Genomic DNA, 22,736 nt, shown 5'->3' with positions numbered 1-22,736 from the left:
ATTTGGGGCTATTATGAATAATGCTTCTGTGAACATGCATTTGTGAACAAGTTTTTGTGTGGACATATACTTTCATTGCTGTCAATAGTATACCTGGAAGTGAATTTACTGCACCAAATATTAAGTCTACATTGAACCTTTGGAAGAAGTGCTGAGCTGTTTTCCAAAGTGGCTACACTATTTTACATTCCCATCAGCAATATATGAGGTTTCCAATTTCTCAACCTTCTCACCAACACTTCTCTCACTGTCTGTCATAAAACATGCATATTAATACTTATAATTTCTCTTGGTCATTTTACTCCCCATTAAAATTGTTCACTGTGTTTTACCCTCCTTCCCATGGACCTTCCTGTGTTGTCTAACAACTCTACCAAACACATTTTAAATGAAACAAAATATACTAAATCCATAATCCATCTTTAATCCTATTATTTTCTAAGTGTTTTACTTCATTCCCCTCTGACCTAATCATTATCCTTTTTTTCTTAATAATCACTTTAATATGACTTTTCAAAATACAAATTCCCACTGAAGTAATTCTTAGCAAAGCAACTAATGTGACATGCATGTATATGGATAATAGGAGCAAAATTAGTAATTGAGCCATGTTCATAGACTTCTCTCTTTCTCCAATAGAAGATAATTGTCTTAAGTGAGTTTCTTACTTCTGCCCATGACCCACTCATGATAAAATCAAGTGGATGGGTCATAACCGAAATTTTTAAATAGGCAGGGCGAAGGGGATAGAGAGCAGGGTAAGGGTGCAGCAGAATGGACTGGAATAACATAGAAGTGTTAAAGCCACTGCACTATTTTCCAACACTTTTCACTTATTATATGCAGTCAACAAAGTTTGCAAGTCACTGCTGAAATCACAAATTTGATTTTCCCTTACCTCTTTCCTAAATATAAGGAATTTTCTCCCAAACTGAAAGAACAAAAACAGAAAAGAGGGAATATTTTTAAAAGGCAGGTTGTGACAAGGAATTTGGGGGATTTGGAGAAAAGAGCTGTAAGAGAAAAGGGAAAGTGAATAAATTCTATGGGCTGTATCTTTAGGTTCTTTCAATGTCTGTTGAAGATCAGAGCAAGTTAAGCAAGTTAAGAGTAGAATGTATTGTTAATGATCCTGGGCCATATACTTTGTTTTATGCCATGCTGTTCGGATACTAAGGAATGGGTGTCTAAGTTATCAAGGGCCACATAATATGTGCATATTATAAAAATATGCTCACTTATATAAACAAGCATTTATTATGGTTGGAAAAGATGACTTACTAGCTCTCTGTGGGAAAAGAATTGGTCTTTTTCAAAGATGACAGTAGCTTATAGTTAAGAGCATAAACTTTAGAGTCAAGCAGACTTTAGTTAATCTCAACTTTACTTCTAACTATACATGGTACACTAGGAAAATTCTTAAATCTCTATAATACTTAAATTTATTCTGGAAGCACATTAGGCTGTTATAAAAATTAAAATTAATTAATTATAAGGCATATTTTTAAAATTAGGTACAATATCATAGGACCAAATAAGGTACAATATCATAGGACCAAGAACATAGTAAGTAATCAATAAATTGAAGTTACTTTTATTTAAATAATTGTATCACTCTTAAAAATATTTTAAAGCAGATAATCCAAAGACATAGTCAACTTTAATCAAGAGAAAATAATTGGATACAAAAGAAAATATCACTGGTGTAAGCTGTCAGACAAGGACCAGGAGCATTCAGTAAGTTCATTATTACTGCCAGTTCACATAACTATGTTCATTATAATTTTTTAAATTGAGAGGTGACAAATAAAAGAAGCCACATCATTCCTTGTGTTCCAATTTCCAATAATTAAAGGTAATTTAAGCTGTGATCAACTATGTAACAGTCCACTAACAGCACAGAAAAACTCCCAAATGTGTACCAGCCAGGTAAAATTATTTGGCAGCAAAACATATACAGGACTAGGATACTGAAACTCAATTAAAACTTATGCATTTTTATAACACTGATTAAACTATACCACACCTTTGAAAGGTAAGTAGACTGTCATAAACACCATTTGTTAAATGCGGGAAAATTGGGGGAAATGGAGATCAAAAGATTTGATCAAGCATGTCTAGGAAATCAACAGCAAAACCAAAACTTCAAACAACTACTCTGAATTCACAGTCCTGTTTTAACTTGGCTAGATCCTTTATAATAAGCTCATCTAGAAAATGTCACTGACCAAGGTCCTCTAATGCTTGTTCACACAAGGGAATTATATAATGTGAGAAAGATTCCACAGTGACCCACAATCATCCCCCAGAGCTCCCACCAAGGGTATAATTTCTGAGACATCTCTAAATTATGTAGTAAGTTGCACAGTCTAGTGGTATTTGATTGTAAATAATTCACAGATATTATGACCAAAAGTAAATCTGCAACAAAAATAGTATCTAGCCTGTTGTCTAGTACGTGTCAGAGTGTGTCTACTGGATCCAAGAAAACAGGCACAAGATCTACTGTCTTAAGTAACAACTATTTTATTTCATCCCCTAATAAACTCGTACCCAAATTCTAAAACAATGATTATTCCTTTAATTTTCAGGGGAAAAAACCCACAAATATCCATTGCTTATGTACAAAGCTTTGTACTAAATATTAGAGCCCCATGCATTTAAAAAGAGATATAGGCATAAAGGTGCTATTGGTTCATAATAATACTTATGGAAGAAAATAAATAGGAAGGATAAAGAAAAAAACAAATTAAAGTTAATTAGATACCACCAGAGAATGTTAAGGTACTAAATTATTTCTCATCGAATTAATGATTGAAGAGGAAAATTAAAATCTATGCTGCTGATCTTGTTTAAATTCTATTTCACAGTAACCACGATGCAAATTCTATATAAAGGAATTTTACCTAATAAATGCAAACAGAATAGAAGAATTAGACTGCCAACATTTTAAAATATCTAATTAACTGATTCACACAATGCTCTTCAGTGAATGGTAAAACCATTAGATGCAAAATTGATAGGAAAGTTTATAAGGAAGATATCAGGTTGTCACCTGTCACCATCCAAACCCAATTTAAGCATCATTAAAGGTGCAGCAACCACACATTGTTTACCACCTATATGATGAACTGTGAAATACACAGCACTAGTTATAAATATAATTGCAAAAAAGATACATAAGTCTAATTAAGCTTTTCTATCTAATATCTAGTTACAAGGGAACATGAAGAATAGAGGAATAAGTTAAGTACCTAGACAAAGGAGCAGTCAGAAATCTAAACTCCAAAATATGGGACTTTCTATAGGATGACCAATGGCTTCTACAAAACAACAGAATGGGAGAAAGAGAAGAAGAATGAAATGAAGAGAGAGATGAAGAGGAAGAAGGGAAGAAACGATGGAAGGAAGGAGAGAAAATGAGGGATGATGGAAAGAAATTGGTCTTTAGATTAAAAGAACCCAAAAGACTTACAACAGACAAAGGACATAACCCAATACAAAGAATGGATCTTGTTTGAAACCTGATTTGAAGAAATTAACTGCTTAAAATACACACATTTTTTAAGATAAATAAATGTGATTTTGCTGTGAACAGAGCATGACTTTTATGTCTTGCTCATTTTATCTGAAGTGACAACTCAATTGTATTTAATGGTCTTAATAATGGTAAACTGGTAGTTCCAAGTGCTACACAACTCTAAGCTAACTCCAGTAGATACAGATGGGAAGCTCCAAGAGTGAGGGACCATGTTTATTGTATTTACTGCTGTAATCCTCAATGCCTACCATAGCGTCCACACACTGAGCACTCAGTGTTAACCCAAGTACTGTAACTAGGATAGTGTAAGAGACACCTCAGAAGATTGCTGAGAGTTTTAACAAATCAACAATAAGAAATACTTGAAAGCTTTCAAGAACGTGCAAATTGCTTAACGTAACTGGAGTTTCACCGCACATATGGCAGAAGAATGAGAGGTGTTGCTGAAGTCGTAAGATGGAAGCAAATCATAATTATACTCTACATGCTATGAACTTTGTATTTTACCCTACTGGCAGAGACCAGTCATCAAAAGGGTTTGACTATACATAAATTAGAAAGAAGTTTTAGTAACCTTCTCTAGAATACTGTTTTCCAACATCTGCACTGCTGACATTTTGGCCAGGTAATTCCTCATTTTGGGGCGCTGTCTTGTGCATTGTGGGGTGTTCGGCAACATCCATAGCCTCTCTCAACTAGATGCCAGGAGCAGATCCCCAGGTGTGACAACAAAATAGGTCTTGTGACATTGCCCAATCTCACCTGGTGGGCAAAATTTTCCCCAGTTGAGAAGCACCACACTAGAAGCTTCATTAATCAGAAGCTGACTCAAGTCCAGACAACAGATCAGAATGCTACCACAAAAGAGGAAGCACTAAGTGCCAGAATTAATGCAGTAGCATGGGAAATGAAGGAGAGGAGGGACAGATTTGAGTAACATTTGAGAAGTAAACATAACTTGGCCAATCATGGGCAATCAATGAGGATGAACAACAGATCAAAGATAATCTCCAGCTGTCTTGATTGAGCAACTGGATGGTGAGGCTTATCAATCAAACACGGACCATAGATGAGAGTGGGCTCATTTACTCATTCATCCAATACCCACTTAACCACTCTCTAGATGCTTATGTGGTGAACAAGAAAACCAATTTCCTTCTCTTATTGAACTTAGAAGCTAACTGAGGCAGCAGGTGAACAGATGCAGGAATAAGGTAACTTCTGAGAGTGGATTTGTAACTGCTATGAAGGGCTGAAGCTTGTGGAAATGTTTAAGGAAGCTAGAGACCTAGTTTATTAGCCTCATTTGGTGATTTTATCACGCAGCCTTGGAATTGGAAGATGTGAAATTTGATACCACTTCTGCTTTTAATTGGTTGTGTTATTTGGCCTAAGTCTCAGTGTCCCCAAACAAGGCAGGACAATAATACATAAAAACAATTATTTAAGATGATTATTATGAGTTGTAAAGAGGAAGTAACATACTTGTACTTCTGGGTCCCTATGTGTGCCCATGTATGTAGGTGTACATATAAGTTAGTGCATTGTCCAGTATGTGTAAAGTCTCGGTAATAACAATAATAATAATTATTATTATTATTATTGTTATTGAGTAGTATGGGGGGAGGCTGACAGATAGTATCTAAAAGCCTTTCCCAAAGCCATTAAGCACTTAGGTTTTTCATGCTTCAGGTCTTCCTTCAACAAGTTTTCATCCATGTGCCCACTCTGTGGTTGATACTGTTCTAGAAGCCAGGGACCCCACAGTGAACAAGACAGACCAGGTTCCAGGCTTCGGAACCAAAAGCTGTTACTGGCAGCTTCATTCTCCTCAGCAGCTGGGTCTTTTCACTTCACAGCCTGTCTGGGCGGCTCCTTGATGTAAAATCACCAAAGTTCCCAGCATGACCTCATAGTGGTCCATTTCAAGGGCAATATATAATAGCTAAAAAGCTACATCAGGGTCTGGGGGTGGAAAGAAAATTAGACAGCTGTTTCATCCTCACCATGCTGCAATGACACTAAGTTTTGAGTTGTTTGAGAGAAAAATGGCTTGGCTCTATCACAAGTAATTCTAGTCAATAATGGCAGCCAAGCTGGAATCTTGCTAAAACTGCATCCTGGGGCCAGTTGTGCTCTAAATAATGACAGTTACATCTTCTAAGTGGGAGCAATGGGAAGAACAGTTGAGAGCAGAGAACAGAATAATGGTGCAGACATTTGGGAACAATGGGTTCCAGGAAATGGACGGTTACTAGCTGCCATCCCAGAGCCCCTTGGGAGTGATTCCACTGTCAGGATCTGCCACGTCAGTACTTCCCAACCTTGTCATACATTAGAGTCACCTGGACAAGGGTTAAAAGTAGTCAGGCATAGGGGCGCCTGGGTGGCTCGAGCAGTTCAGCTTCCAACTTCAGCTCAAGTTATCGTCTCACAGTTGTGGGTTTGAGCCCCACATCCGGCTCTGTGCTGACAGCTCAGTCTGGAGCCTGCTTAGAGTTCTGTGTCTCCCTCTCTGTCTGCCCCTCCCCAACTCAAGCCCTGTCTCTGTCTCTAAAAAATATATGTGTTAAAAAAAAAAAAAGTAGCCAGGCCTAGGGGCACATGGATGGTTCAGTTGGTTGAGCATCTGACTTCGGTTCAGGTCATGATCTCACAGTTCGTGGGTTTGAGCCCTGCACAGAGCTCTATGCTGACAGCTCAGAGCCTGGAACCTGTTTCAATTCTGTGTCTCCCTTTCTCTCTGCCCCTCCCTCACTCTTCCTCCTTTCCCTTCCCTGCTCATGCTCTCTCTTGTTCTCAAAAATTAATAAAACAGAAAAAAAAATTTTTTAATAAAATAAAATTTAAAAAAGCAACCAGGCCTAACCCCTCAAAGATTCTGATTTAAATAGACTGGGTGAGGGGCACCTGGGTGGCTCAGTCAGTTGAGCATCTGACTTTTATCTCAGGTCACAGTCTCACAGTTCATGAGTTCAAGCCCCATGTCAGGCTCTGTACTGACAGCTCAGAACCTGGAGCCTTGTGCTCTCTCTCTCACTCTCAAAAATAAATAAAAACATTTTAAAAATTAATATAAATAAATAAATAAATAAATAAATAAATAAATAAATAAAGTACTGGGTGAGGTCTGGGGATTAGAACTTTTATGAAGTTCCCCAGTTGATTCTGAAGTTTTTGTGAACCATGGGTCAGAATAAATACTGATCAAGGTATAATTTAAACTGAAATGTTTGCAACAAGGGCAAGATATAAGAAACTCAATTTTATCCAATCCTCCCTGAGTCTTCTTCAAATTGGAGTCTCGACCTAAAAGTACTGATGACTGAACAACCCAAATTCAGTAACAAAAATTCAGAGTAAACTAATAACTATTTTTAAAAAGCTGCCTTATTTTTTGGTATATGTTACAAATAATCTAAATATAAGTAAACTATAATAAATAAATATAATTAACATAAATAAGAAAAGGAAATCCATTTTTTTAAACTTCCTGAAAATAACCTTATCCTTCAAAATTTAATTTCTTTTCTTGATCTCTGTCATCCCTTTGCCACACTGGTAAACTGGATGCCAGGTTCTAAATTATCTTTTTAAGTTTATTGATTTTGAGATAGAGACACAGAAAGCAAAAGGGAGAGGAGCAGAGAGAGAGTGAGGGAGGGAGGGAGGGAGGGAGGGAGGGAGGGAGGGAGATTGAGAGAGAGAGAGAGAGAGACAGAGAGAGACAGACAGAATCCCAAGCAGGCTCCATGCTGTCAGCACAGAGACCAAAGTAGGGCATGAACTGTGAGATCATGACCTGAGCCGAAATCAAGATTTGGACGCTTAACCAACTGAGCCACCCAGGCACCCCAATGCCAGCTTCTAATTTAGTATAGAATAGGTGCTCTGTATTATAGGATAATGTTACCAAAAGCAGTCAATTAAAATATATAAATAAATTTATATTTTAATTAGTGATTAAAAATATTGGGGGGGGTGGAATAAGGAAAATAAGTCCTATATTTTTAATTGACCAAAAATAAATCAGATATAAATTTCAGAGACATTATTTTTCTGAAAAAAATGCGTGAAAACATTTATAAAGCATTGTTCATTTCTGATTCACTCAAAAAAAACGATCATTTCCATTCCCAAGAATTCACACTGAATTTGCATTAGATTTCAGCAAGTAACTGCCCACTGTAGAATTTGACACCGGGTATAGGGAAAGATGGCATCATTAAGCATAAGAGATGTTTGAATGGAGACTACTTTTTAAGATAATAATCAGTAAAGAGCTTAATAGTATACCAATTTTTGCTCTCGACCCAACTTTATATATGGATATCAAGCACTCTCTGTGTATTCGGATCATAAAGAAAAATAAGCTGATTAGTCACTGAATCCACAGATGACCAAATTAATGTTACTCCAAAGACCACATTAAAGATGATCTCACATGCAAAATGGCCACCAACCCTAACATCAATTGATCTCGAGGTCCAGTATTATTTTGAAATCAATTATTGACCTTAAAATAAAATAGAACATACAGGAGATACAAAGGCTTTTGTTTTACCTAGAAACCTAACATTCTACAGTCCCAGTTGGTGCCAAGTAGTATTAAATGATAATTGTGTGACACTGTGATGCTTTACATAGTGTCATGCAGTTTATATAAAAATAAAATCTTATTACCTGACTTTACAGACAGTGGAAATAGAGGCTCAGGAGTGCTAAGTAACTCATCTAAGGATGTTTGGTTAGGAAAAGGTAGAGATGAAATTCAAAGCCAGATTTTCAAGGCTCCAAATAGAAAATTTTTAGTTTTCTAAACAGTGCCACTGTGCCTTTTAAAGAATATCCCTGAGCATTTTTTTTTCTTTTAGCAAAAAGCCAAAGAAGTAGCTTTACTTATTTTATGGGATGGAAACACTTCTAAGTTATGGGACCAGAAAGACAACTTTATTTTCTTTTATTTTCTAAGGGGGAAAAGTGGGCAGATTTGTCATAAAAATGACAGAATCTGCTAAGAAACACCATTTTTAAGCAATTTCATCATGCTTCAGTCACAGCTGTCTATGAAAATTAATATGAGGAGCAAACTCTTCAGAAGCACTCAAAAATATTTCATTATAAAATCCCTATTTTAGCTTCTTTCTTAAGTTTACCTAGTCAGAATCTTACAATTTTTCAGGTCACCCCCCAAACTCCTTGAAACATGTTAGTGACCTTTACACATTAACCACAGTAGAAACCATCATCTACCAATTTAAATTAACCTAGGCCTGGCACAAAGTAGGTGCTTCTATATCTTAAATCAAGTTATTTCTCATTACATGCCTTTGTGTCTGAGATGTAAGTTCACATTTGTGTGAACGTTTAACCAGTCTTGAAACTAGAAACTCCTAAGGGCAGCACTGCACATTTTTCTGTTAATATTTACATCCTCAGCACAGAATATGCTACTTGGCACACAGCTGGTCCTCAGTCCTGTTATCAAAGATTACTGAATCGGAGTGCCTGGGTGGCTCAGTAGGTTAAGCATCCAACTTTGGCTCAGGTCATGATCTCACAGATCCTGAGTACGAGCCCTGAATTGGGCTATGTGCTGACAGCTCAGAGACTGGATCCTGCTTCAGATTCTGTGTATCCCTCTCTCTCTGCCCCTCCCCTGCTCGCACTCTCTCTGTCTCTCAATAAACATTATTTTTTTTTAAAAAAAAGGACTACTGAATATATAGTCCTTAAAGTAGTGGAACAGCTTCAGGCTAAAGCAAGCACCCTAAGCCTTTGCTGTCATGTTGTTTGCTGAAAAATGAGTACATCAGTGGCAACCTTACCACAACCTAATGTGGCAGATAAAGAACTCTGATAGTCTATATTTTACTAGCATCTTTTTAAAAACTTAGAGAAATAATATAAGTTGATCAAAAATACTTGGCAAGGATGTATGCTGTAATGCCATCTCATAGGGATTAAATGAATCAGAGGAGGATCTGATTAAATAAGGGAGACATATCTAATCTTGGCAGTTCCTAAAATATGAATCAGATCAGAAACTTGAGACCATAAGGAGCAGACAAACCAGCCTCCTGGGCGTATCTCAGTCCTGACTAGCATCCAATTCCTTTCTTCAGCTTGGCAGATTGTGTTTTTCAAAGATAGTGGTAACAGTATCTTCCCGCCAGCATGCTTTCCCTGCAATGTGACCTATTCACTCTTAAACCAACAGGTGAAGTCTACTTCCCCTTCCCTTCAATCTGAGCTGGCCTTAGTGATTTTTCTGACTAACAGAATATGGCAGAAGTGAAGTTCTCGAACTTACAAGACCAGATAAAAAGTCCTGCAGCTTCTACCTGGGCTTCTTGGAACCACCCAGCTGAGCCCAGTCAACTCACAGAACCCTGAGAGCTGATTAATAAAAGGTTAATTATTTGTTAATATGGTTGGGAAAGATTTATGACACAGCAATAGGTAACAGGTAAAACACATGCGACCCCTACAATATGCAGGTACTGTGCTAGCTTATACTATGTGCTACAAAACTACTTGGGGCAAGGATGGAATTCAGAGCTACCACAACTATTAACTAAAAGTGTCTGATGGCCCATGTAACCGTGATCCTCTTATTCTGGCATCCTGCAACCTACCAGATGTGTTGCTTATTTCCATGTGGCTCTTCTATAACTTATCTGGACCCTCTGGCTGGAATGCTCAGCTCCTCCCACTCCCTTCATTCAGCTGACCACTACTTAGTGTCAGACTTCTTACATGATCATAACATCCTGTCATTCTCCACTACAGCATTCATCACACTTCTAATTAACGAATTATCTATGTGATTATCAGCTTACTAATTTATCCCAATAAACAATGAATTCATTGAGAAATGAGACCATGCGCTTCTTATCACAGTATCTTCAGGATGCTGTAATATGGCACAGTATTCTGCACATAGTTAAGATTTTTTTTTTCTTCCAAATGAAGATAGGAGAGGTCACAGATACAGGTCATTGGGAGAAAGATGCCTTCTCTTAAATCCAAACCTTCCAAACTTTGTTTCTCTCAAAGATGACTAGTATGCTTTCCAAAGAGCTTTGACAGTTCTAATGAGGGCTGGCTGGCTCTGGTAGGTAAGTCTTTATGCAGTGAAGTATGGCCTGGTGCAACAGATCTGTAATACAATAGCCAACATCATCAACTTCCTCCCCGCAAGCTGCCTAAAGGCCTCAGATGTCCAACTCAGCTACCACCTTACTCTAAAGGACAAGTGTGCAGTCTCTGGAATCAGAGGAAATCCGAGAGCTCTACAGTCACATTATAGTTGTAGAAATTCCTAGTTCTGCCTTGTCAGATCAGGCAACTTATTTCTCCAAGCCTCTTTCTCCAACACATAAAAACTAGAGATAATATATTTTCATGAAGTTATGAAAACTAAATAAAATAATTTATGGACAATTCTTGATGGACAATTCCTGACAATTCAGCACATGCAGTACTGAATGAAGTTATTTCCCTCTCTTTCGGAAAGCATAACCACTATTCTAAGTGTTTCCTAATGGATATCGCACTGCAATCCACCGTGAAAATTCAAGGAAAAATGTACATCAGCCTCTCTTAAGATTACAGACAACTTCTCACTGAATTTTTATCTGTTTTACTATAGGTCACCATTAAAAACCTAAAGGAAACACTCGTACGGTCATATGTTTAAGATGCAGGTAGGTGAGGTAACACCAGGCTAGCTGGAGGCTCCCTTCGGTAGTATTCTCAAGACACATCAGTTTTTGCCCATGCATTTTCAAGCTGAACCCAGGATTATTCTTCACGTTTGAAATCACAATTTAGAGAAGCAGCTTAAATTCCAGAGAAGAAAGAAATAATACTTCACACTTCACACTGACTCCAAACTGGAGGAAAAAGAACGACAGCCTCATCATCAATGTCTCAGCACCTGGAATTCACACATACCCCAAGAAGCTAAGTCATCCTCATCTTCCTTCCTTCCTTCTACTAGTTGGCACAACCATATGAGAAAAATGCTAATGACGCAGATACAGGAGGTGCCAGGAAGGAAACGCACGTAACTTTGATTTAAGTATTACCCAACCTCTACAAGCTCATCAAAATGTTTCTCTACACTCACAGCCCTTGTCACGCAGTATCTACTATTTTTTGACTACTTACCTAAGTCAACCTAAAGCTTAAGAAAAGGATAGATTCGAAAAATTTTAAATGTCAGACATTTAAAATGGAGTAAGAACAGTTAAAATACACATTTCTGAGATAAGAAACCATTTAAAAGAAGTGCAATCAGACAACACAAAGAAATAAAAGGCATCCAAATCGGCCAGGAGGAGGTCAAACTTTCACTCTTCGCAGGTGACATGATACTCTGTATGGAAAACCCTAAAGATTCCACCAAAAAACTGCTAGAACTGATTCATGAATTCAGCAAAGTTGCAGCATATAAAATCAATGCACAGAAATCAGTTGCATTCCTATACACCAACAATGAAGCAACAGAAAGAGAACTCAAGGAATCGATCCCATTTACAGTTGCACCAAAAACCATAAAATACCTAGGAATAAATCTAACCAAAGGGGTGAAAAATCTATACACTGAAAACTATAGAAAGCTGATGAAAGAAATTGAAGAACACACAAAGAAATGGAATAAGATTCCATGCTCCTGGATAGGAAGAACAAATATTGTTAAAATGTCAACACTACCCAAAGCACTCTACATATTCAATGCAATCCCTATCAAAGTAACACCAGCATTCTTCACAGAGCTAGAACAAATCATCCTGAAATTTATATGGAACCAGAAAAGACCCCGAATAGCCAAAGCAATCTTGAAAAAGAAAACCAAAGCAGGAGGCATCACATCCCAGACCTCAAGCTATACTACAAAGCTGTAATCATCAAGACAGTATGGTACTGGCACAAAAACAGACACTCAGATCAATGGAATAGAATAGAGAACCCAGAAATGGACCCACAAACGTATGGGCAACTAATCTTTGACAAAGCAGGAAAAAATGTCCAATGGAATAAAGACAGTCTCTTCAGCAAGTAGTGCTGGGAAAACTGGACAGCCACATGCAGAGGAATGAACCTGGACCACTTTCTTACACCACACACAAAAATAAACGCAAAATGGATGAAAGACCTCAATGTAACACAGGAAGCCATCAAAATCCTCGAGGAGAAACCAGGCAAAAACCTCTTTGATCTTGGCCACAGCAACTTCTTACTCAACACATCTCCAGAGGCATGGGAAACAAAAGCAAAAATGAACTACTGGGACCTCATCAAAATAAAAAGCTTCTTTCTGCACAGCGAAGGAAACAATCAGCAAAACTAAAAGGCAACTGACAGAATGGGAGAAGATATTTGCAAATGACATATCAGATAAAGGCTTAGTATCCAAAATCTACAAAGATCTTATCAAACTCAACACCCAAAAAACAAATAATCCAGTGAAGAAATGGGCAAAAGACATGAATAGACACTTCTCCAAATAAGACATCCCGATGGCCAACTGACACATGAAAACATGCTCCACATCACTCATCATCAGGGAAATACAAATCAAAACCACAATGAGATACCACCTTACACATGTCAGAATGGTAACATTAACAACTCAGGCAACAACAGATATTGGTGAGGATGCAGAGAAAGAGGATCTCTTTTGCACTGCTGGTGGGAATGCAAACTGGTGCAGCCACTCTGGAAAACAGTATGGAGGTTCTCAAAAAACTAAAAATAGAACTACCCTATGACCCAGCAATCGCACTACTAGGCATTTATCCATGGGATACAGGTGTGCTGTTTCGAAGGGACACATGCATCCCCATGTTTATAGCAGCACTATCAACAATAGCCAAAGTATGGAAAGAGCCCAAATTTCCATCAATGGATGAATGGATAAACATGATGTGGTATACACACACACACACACACACACACACACACACACACATACAATGGAGTATTACTCCGCAATCAAAAAGAATGAAATCTTGCCATTTGCAACCACATGGATGGAACTGGAGGGTATTATGCTAAGTGAAATTAGAGAAAGACAAAAATCATATGACTTCACTCATATGAAGACTTTAAGAGACAAAACAGATGAACATAAGGGAAGGGAAACAAAATATAAAAACAGGGAGGGGGACAAAACAAAAGAGACTCATAAATACGGAGAACAAACTGAGGGTTGCTGGAGGGGTTGTGGGAGGGGGATGGGCTAAATGGGTAAGGAGCACTAAGGAATCTACTGAAATCATTGCTTTGCTATATACTAATTTGGATGTAAATTAAAAAAAAATAAAGTTAAATAAAAAAATAAAAAAGATAAATAAAAGAAGTGAAGAAAGATACTAGGAAAATGGTACAAAACGGTTCTGCCATTCACGATCAAATGTAGCACTTGGCTAAAATTTTGTGATGGATTTTATAGTACTCTTTGCAGGCAAGTTCACTTGAGAGGCAGATTTTGTTGGCATTGAGTCCTAGGAAGAATGCATTTTGTGAATCCTTACATGTAAGGGGGATGTTGAAAATGAAATTAAAAAATATCTTTTGAATATGGGATGGGAAAACTATCTTTTTAAGGCCATTTCTTATAAAAGTGTTTGATGAAGACTAAAGACATACAGTAAATAATTTCATAAGTTTCAATAATATATTCCTTAGGATATAACCTGATGAAGAGGTGCCTGGGTGGCTCAGTCAGTTAAGCGTCAGACTTTGGCTCAGGTCATGATCTCGCAGTCTGTGAGTTCAAGCCCCATGTCAGACTCTAGTGCTGACAGCCCGGAGCCTGGAGCCTGCTTTGGATTCTGTGTCTCCCTCTCTCTCTGCCCCTCCCTTGCTCATGCTCTGTCTCTCTCTCAAAAATAAGTAAATGTTAAAAAAAATTTTTTTAAAGATATATGATTAAGAGTTTACTGAACGCAAAGAAATATTGTCTGTAGTTACTTTTGACTTGTGATTTCAAGACCCTAGGAATTTCTACTGAGTAAATTCAGAAAAGAACACAAGTAGAAGGGGTTTCTGTGTGTTACTTTTGACAGGGATATTTTTATGTCTATCATGATTACTTTAAAAAGAAAGGCTATTTGAAATGCAAAAAGAAAAAAAGTATGAATATTAAGTCAAAAGGTTAATCCTTTAGTAAATTTTATCAAATGTTTGATCACCAAATTGTTCTAACATGTGTTTTTCCTATTTGCCATAACTTGTAAAAGTTTCGCTACAGAATAGCACCAGAACACAGGTATTTGGGATCACTACCTCAGATAATTTTTCTAAAATCAGGGCCAGCTTCATGGATAAGTAGCCTGTGCAATCTCATAAGAGCCTGCATTCAGAAATACTGCCTAAAATACTGTGGGTATCCTGTATTTTCAAAGTAACCTACCTAGCAGTACATTCAGGATTTAGTTTCTAGTGAGTACCCAAAGAACAAACATAATACTATCCATTGGAAAGAGAGTGAAAGCCTTCAGAAACAAGAGAGGGAAGAGGCGAGCAGGCACTTTACCCCAAAACTGTGGCATCTGATTCCACCCAAATGAAAGGTCACTTCACCTCTCAACAAGCTGTCAAGATGCCTTAGGAGAGAAGGCTCAAGTTTTCCTAAAGGAATAAAAGTAGGAATCACTCAAGTGACGAGCCCAGTACAAAGCTGAGCCTACACAGTTCTGTACCAGAGAACTCAAACAAATCTTGAATTGGGCCAGGAAAACATTAATATCCTTTATTATCACCCCCCTAGCACACAATACCACCTCTTGAAAGGCCTGCCAGAACGAATTAGCCCCCAAAATGATATTCAAGTTGTCTTCCCAGCTGCACCGTTGAAAAGAATTATTTAATCTTATTCATGTGAATTTGGACAATTTATACGCCAGAAACAATAACCTACACTTGGCACCGTTGAAGTAAAAAATGTTTTTCCTGAAAATAATTAACCAAAGTGTGGTATGGCTTCAGAGCAAATTCAATATGGAATTAAGCCCAGTGGGTTCCACTTATGAGCTATATGACCTCAAGCAAGAAGTCATACTTAATCTCCGTAAACCTCAGGTTTCTCTTCCTATAAAATGGGTATAGAATACCTGTAGTTGTTGAAAGGACAGTTTAATATTATGACTAAGAGCAGGGACTCGAGTAACCCTGGCCCTACAACTTAATAATTGTGTTACTTTTGTCTTGTTACTTTATCTCTGTGTCTCAGGGTGCTTACTCATCAGTTTTAAGTCCAAAAAACATGGCAGGTAGTTACCCCACAACTCTCACTAGCTCCCCAGTACTGGGTATATGTCCCAATACTATTATTATTCCAAGGCCATAGGGAACGCCATTGGGTAGTTCTGATCCTTCATTCTTAACCCCTCTTCAGATATTGAATAACATACCTATATCTGCTGATCTCAGTTTTCCCATTCTGCAGCACCCAAATTGCATAATATCCCTTTAAGACACTAACCATGGACAAATTACTTAGCCCCACACATACACATTCTGATGAAATACGGTGTCCCTGACTTGACCTGGGCTGAGTCAGATGTGTCTGGCATGTGACCTCCTCCTTCACTTCATATAGATCAATAGGCATGGATTAATATTCTTGTGGGGCTGAGATGTTACATTTAAATTATCCCTATCTGTCCCCACGAGAGTATAAAATCCTTGAGGGCAAGGGCAGAGGCCTGTTCATCAGCTTTGTTCCACCAGTCCTCATCATACAGCACACCTACCTCTCATGGTCTATAGATTAAATGAAACCGTTTCTAAAAAATTACTAGTAATGAACTCGGCCCAAAATAGATCCTCAAATTATATCATTCTTTTCTTTTCCACAAAATAAGGCTGGGCTAAGCTTTTAGCCATTTATTTTGTGTTAAATATTTTACTTGATTTTTGCCTTTGAACATTAAGTCATATATGATACGTGAATACTTCAGTTCTGCAATGTGTTGTTGTTGTTGTTTGTTTTTCAATTCAAGCCTAAAAATGGTCACTAGAACAATGGTTTCCAAATTCCAAAATGGTTGCTTGATAAGCAGTTGATGGATAAATGAATGCATGAATGATTAAGGGCTTTAAATATGCTCTATCATCTCCTCTCCCCACCACTGTAAAAATAGTTAAGAATTTAGAGCATAAACTCATAAAGACCGAAGCATATACACACAAATGCTTCATTCCAAGTCTTATTCCCACTCCCAAATACAACATTGAGATTTCGCCTTTATGGTGCAATAAGAGAGGAAACTTTTAGTCTGGCAATATACGAAGTGAAAAGTTTCTGTCATTCCCCCAGCTTCATTTAAGAGCTCAGCTTAACAAACCTGTCCATTAGATATATTTCACGTAAAGTAAGTTGTTATGACTCTGTAAAGTCCTGATAAATTAAAGTCATATAAACATGAATAAGAATCACATAGAGCTATGCAAAAGTATGCTAATACTAATTTGCTTCTCTGTAAAATGAAAATACTACATAATGGAGAGTAGTTCAAAAAATTTTATATAGCATGGATTATCATGTTTTAGTACAGAGATAAATATTTTCTAAAACATAGTTTAACCTCAAATGTCTTTTGTCACAAAGCTCCAACTTCATAATACTTAATAACCTGATAAAATATGATAATGGGTAGTTTTCCACAAACAAAAAATTCCTTTTAATGGACATCAGCTAGCCAGAAAATGAATTTCTGTTAGAGATGTTTTCTCTCCCTCCTTTCTTCCTCCTTCTCATCTCTTTCCTCCTCTTAGAATTTTGGATATTGTAAATGAAATATTCAGTAATTCAAAATGAAAAACAGGGCTTACTAAATTGCCTGGAAGAAACAGAACACAATATTTAAGGTGATGTTTCCAACTTACAGGCTTTCCCCAGGCTACGCCTAAAAAGAGGGGAGAGAAACCAAAATGTGTTTTTCCACTTCTACGTTTCCCACAGCCCCAAGACGACCTCCTGGCAAAGCTGTCATATCTCATCTTATCTTACATTCCTGGATGCCCTTTACTAACCTCTTATTTGGTTTTCAGCTGACAATCTGAAAAACACAGCTGCAGTTTCCAGTTTTGACCGTAATCTTTTTAACTCCAGTCTCCACTACAGACTCTACTGTCTGATCATCTTACCTGAACCCATTTGACACCAAAGTGCATAGCAGCAAGCGGGACCACACATTCACCAACCACCTCCAATCTCTCCCCTCCTTTCCACTCAATGGTCAAGTCCCTCAATACCTTGACAGTTTCAGACAAGGCCCAGGGATACAGAATCAAATTGTCATAGACCTGTATTTTAAGAACACTGAAGCTGGGAGAGAATTTGTACCTTTGCCCAAATCACACACCTTGCAAGTACAAGAAAGAGGATTTGATCCCAAGTCTCTCTGATTCCAGAGGTCCCTACTCTTAACCTTTTGTGCAATACTTCCTCTATCTTTAAACACATGTGAAATAGGAATTACATTTATTTTCTATATCTCTTGAAATTCTGACTTAACAATTAAATTAGTTTTTAGAATATAGTAAATATTTACTCAAGTAGAAGTCAGTCATCTGTTAGAATTTGTTTGGATAAGAGACTAGTATCTTTTTTTTTTACATTTTATTAATTTTTGATAGAGAGAGAGCACAAGTGGGGGAGGGGCAGAGAGAGACAGAGACACAGAATCCGAAGCAGGCTCCAGGCTCTGAGCTGCCAGCACCGAGCCCGACGCGGGTCTCGAACTCACAAACCACGAGATCACGACCTGAGCCAAAGTCAGCCGCTTAACCGACTGAGCCACTCAGGTGCCCCAGAGACTAGTATCTTAATCCTGAGAGATACTAGTCTCTTTTAAATATTTCATTCTTTATATTTGCAAATGACATACTTGACAAGGGCTAGTATCCAAAATATATAAAAAACTAAAACAACTCAACATCAAAAAACAACCCAACTTAAAAATGGGCAGAAGACAAAGAACAGACATTTCTCCAAAGAAGATATGGCCAATAGACACATGAAAAGATGCTCAGCATCACACATCATCAGAGAAATGCAAATGAAAACTACAATGAGATGTCACCTCATACCTGTCAGAATGGCTAAAATCAAAACCACAAGAAACAATGAGTATTGGCGAGGATGTGGAGAAAAAGGAATCTTTGTGCACCGTTGGTGGGAATGCAAACTGGTATAGACACTGGAAAACAATACGGAGGGTCCTCAAAAAGATAAAATAGAACTATCATATGATCTAGTAATTCCACTACTGGGTATTTACCCAAAGAATATAAAAACACTAGAAAAAGATATATGCACCCCCATATTTATTGTAGCACTATTTACAATAGCCAAACTATGAAAGCAACCCACATGTCCATCAAAAGATTAATGGATAAAGAAGATGGCAAGAGAATGTAACTCAGCCATAAAAAAGAACAAAATCTTGCCATTTGCAACAGCATAGATAATAGTAGAGTATATTATGCTAAGTGAAATAAGTCAGAGAAAGGTAAATACTAGATGATTTCATTAATATGTTGAATTTAAGAAACAAAACACACAAAGAAAGAAGGAGATAAGCCAAAAAACAGACTCGTAACTATAGAGAAAAGCCAATGGTTACCAGAGAGAAGGTGAATGCAGGGACAGGTGAAATAGAAGAGAATTAAGAGAACACTTATCACAATGAGCACTGAGTAATGTATAGAATTGTTGAATCACTATATTGTACACACATCACTGAAACTGATGTAACGCTGTATGATAACTACACTGGAATTAAAATTTAAAAATAAATATTTAATTCTTTAAAAATCCATGTCTGAGGTAAATATTTCAGAATCAAGCTTAAATGAAAAGTAGGATTCCAAGGCAAAGGAAAAAGTAGGGAAGAGGAGAAAGAAAATACAAGGTGGAAGAGAAGGTATTATATAAACTTTCTCAAGAAAACACAGCCATGACTCCAGCATGGTAGAGAGATGCCCTCAGATATGGATACTGTGTGGAAACACAGCCCCTTAGGTCAATCAGATAGGAGAGCATTTTGTCAACATGTTTCTTCCAGTCATTTTTCCCTCACTGGTCTGAGTCAGCCCCAAGTCAAAACCCTCTAATATTTCCTGTTTCATTTATCCTGCCCTCTGCATAACTGCTGGAGCAGAAGCCAAAACCTAGGAATTGTTTACATAGCACCTCTTCTAAGCCTGGAAGTTTTATGAGAACCCTCCATGAGTCTTGTTAGCCTGGACCCCGAAGTCTGACCTGAGTGTCAGGATTACTGTGGCCAGGCCTTATCCCAGCAGACTATTATGAGATAAAGTGGTGACAATGTGCTGAGACCTTCCATTAGGCAAGTTAACAAGGCCTGGGGAGGCACAGAGCTGCGTCCAATACGGCTGGTTAGACAAGGATTCTTATGCTCCCTCCAATTCTAATGGCCTCTGATACAAAACATCCCAGGGGGGTTAATAACCTACTGAAGATCAAACAACCAAGTTAGTAGAAGATCAAAATATGAACCCCTGAGAGCTTATCTGGTGTTCTTTCCACTACAGCACAGCCTCCCTAAAACTCCCTAGAATCCACAAAATGTCCTCAGGGTCCCTTAGACGTAGGTAGCAAATGCCCAGAGGGCCCATACAGGAACCACAAATTAATAAATTGTGCCAGCTATCTGGATAGTAAATCACAATGACACATCTTTTTATTTTTGGAAACATGTAGTCTTTTGAATTGTCTTTTATGTTTCCAATTTTGATGGAACAAAGAATAAAGAAGTATTTCTTTACTTTAAGAAAAAATCATCTAAGCGTGATACGTGAAAACTACCCATGGTATTCTAGAACCAGCTCATACCAAACTGTATGGCTGTCTTCCCTATTCCTTGTTAAATGACATAGCATTGGTAACCTAAAATCCGCCATGTTGGAAAATCATAAAATGTTATAAATCGGGTTTTTTTTATTTGTGAAGAGCCAAGTAGGACACATCAGCAAGCACACCACTACACACGGTCTCAGTTTTAGAGAAACTACAGAAAGTTATGGGGCATGTTCCCTTTAAAAATGGCAGTAATATTGGGGCGCCTGGGTGGCTCAGTCTGTTAAGCATCCAACTTCAGCTCCGGTCATGGTAGCACAGTTCGTGAGTTCCAGCCCCGCGTCGGGCTCTGTGCTGACAGCTCAGAGCCTGGAACCTGCTTCAGAGTCTGTGTCTCCCTCTCTCTGCCCCTCCCCTGCTCACACTTTCTCATTCTCTCAAAAATAAACTTTAAAAAAATTTTTTTAAATGAATAAAAATGGCAGTAATACTGAGTTTCAGGAAAATATTGCCATGTAGGAATGCAGGCTCTGCATGGTTCATCTTCCAAGTCTTCTAGGAAGTCAAAAACCCAAGTATTTAAATTAAAACCTCTCATTTTCAACTGTCAGCTTACTTTTTTTCCCTAAGCATCTCTGTAAGACAAGCTGGATCTCTTGGCTTCAAGTTTGCAAATTCTGGTTTAAAACAAGTATGATCCCAAAGGGTACCATCCTACACATCTTCAACTAAACATCAGTAAGAAAGATTTGGTTAGAATTTTCTTTTTCTGGAAAAGGAGCAAAAGATACTTCTTGGACTCATCCTACATGACATATCCCTTTAACTTAGCAGCAGCATTTGGTATTTACCTGGCTCTCAGATCTGGTGCACCGACCTAATAGGAGGGTGATGGTCTGATGTCTTACAGTTCCTCTTCCAAATTTCTTTGTTGGGCCAACTCTATTCATATTTCTTTACAAAGCTGCAGTTGACTTGCTGGCTGATTTTTTCTTCTTTTAATTTTTTTTAACATTTATTTATTTTTTTTGAGAGAGAGAGAGAGAGACAGAGTGTGAGTGGGGGAGGGGCAGACAGAGAGGGAGACAGAATCTGAAACAGGATCCAGACTCCAAGCTGTCAGCACAGAGCCCGACGCGGGGCTCCAACCCACAAACGGTGAGAGCATGACCTGAGCCAAAGTCAGACACTTAATGGACTGAGCCACCCAGGCGCACCCCCCACTGCTGCTGATTTTAACATTAGCATTTACCTGCATAAGCTGCCTGTGGGGTAATTGGCAAGACATGAAAATATTTATTCTTTTTAAGGAAATATCTTTATTATCTAAAAATGATAGTAGATGGAAAATACTGGGGGAAAATCTTGTTTCCCAATTCCAAGTTATATTCTATTGGAAATTATGCCATTTGTTAAAAGAACATAATGAAGTCCCAGAATCTCTTATATGATCCACACACATTTAAAGACAGGCCCAGGCAGGTGGTCCCTTGCCTCGTGGCTGGAGCTGCGATTTGTGTAGCTTACGATGGTTTGCAACTTAGCTTCATAGACTCCTGGTGAACTTGAAGTTTGTTTCTTCCTTTAATTTGGCAAGAATCAAAGATTTCACTCTTTAAAAAAAATTAAACTGTATACATTTAAGGTGTACAACATGATGTTTTGATAGACATAGTGAAAAGATTACTATAGGCAAGCTAATTAACTTATCTACCTGCTTCAATCATTCTTACCTTTTATGTATGTGGTGAGAGCACCTGAATCTACTCTCAGCTAATGTCCAGTGGTGAGTACAGTATTAACTATACTCATACTGCACATTATGTCTCTAGATTTTTTCATCCTACCTAACTGCAATTTTGTACCCTTTGACCAGTATCTCCCCATTGGCAACTATCCTTCTACTCTCTGCTTCTATAAATTCAACTTTTTTGGATTCCATATACAAACGACAATGTGCAGCATTTTTCTTTCTGTGTCTGGCTTACTTCGCTTAGCATAATGTCCTCTAGATTTATCTGTTATTGCAAACGATAGAACCTCTTTTTTTATTATTAAATTCAAGTTAGTTAACATACAGCATAGTCTTGGCTTCAGGAGTAGAACTCAGTGATTCGTTACTTACATATAACACTCAGTGCTCATCCCAACAAGTGCCCTCCTTAATGCTCCTCACCCATTTGGCCCATCCCCCCACCCACTGCCCCTGCAACAACCCTGAGTTTGTTCTTTATATTTTAGAGTCTCTTATGGTTTGCTTCCCTGTTTTTTATCTTATGTTTCCTTCCCTTCCCCTGTGATCATCTGTTCAGTTTCTCAAATTCCACATAGGAGTGAAATCATATGACATCCTTT

Source organism: Panthera tigris, chromosome B4, assembly GCF_018350195.1.
Source record: "Panthera tigris isolate Pti1 chromosome B4, P.tigris_Pti1_mat1.1, whole genome shotgun sequence".
Classification (NCBI taxonomy): Eukaryota; Metazoa; Chordata; class Mammalia; order Carnivora; family Felidae; genus Panthera; species Panthera tigris.
Note: the sequence above shows the minus strand (reverse complement) of the source record.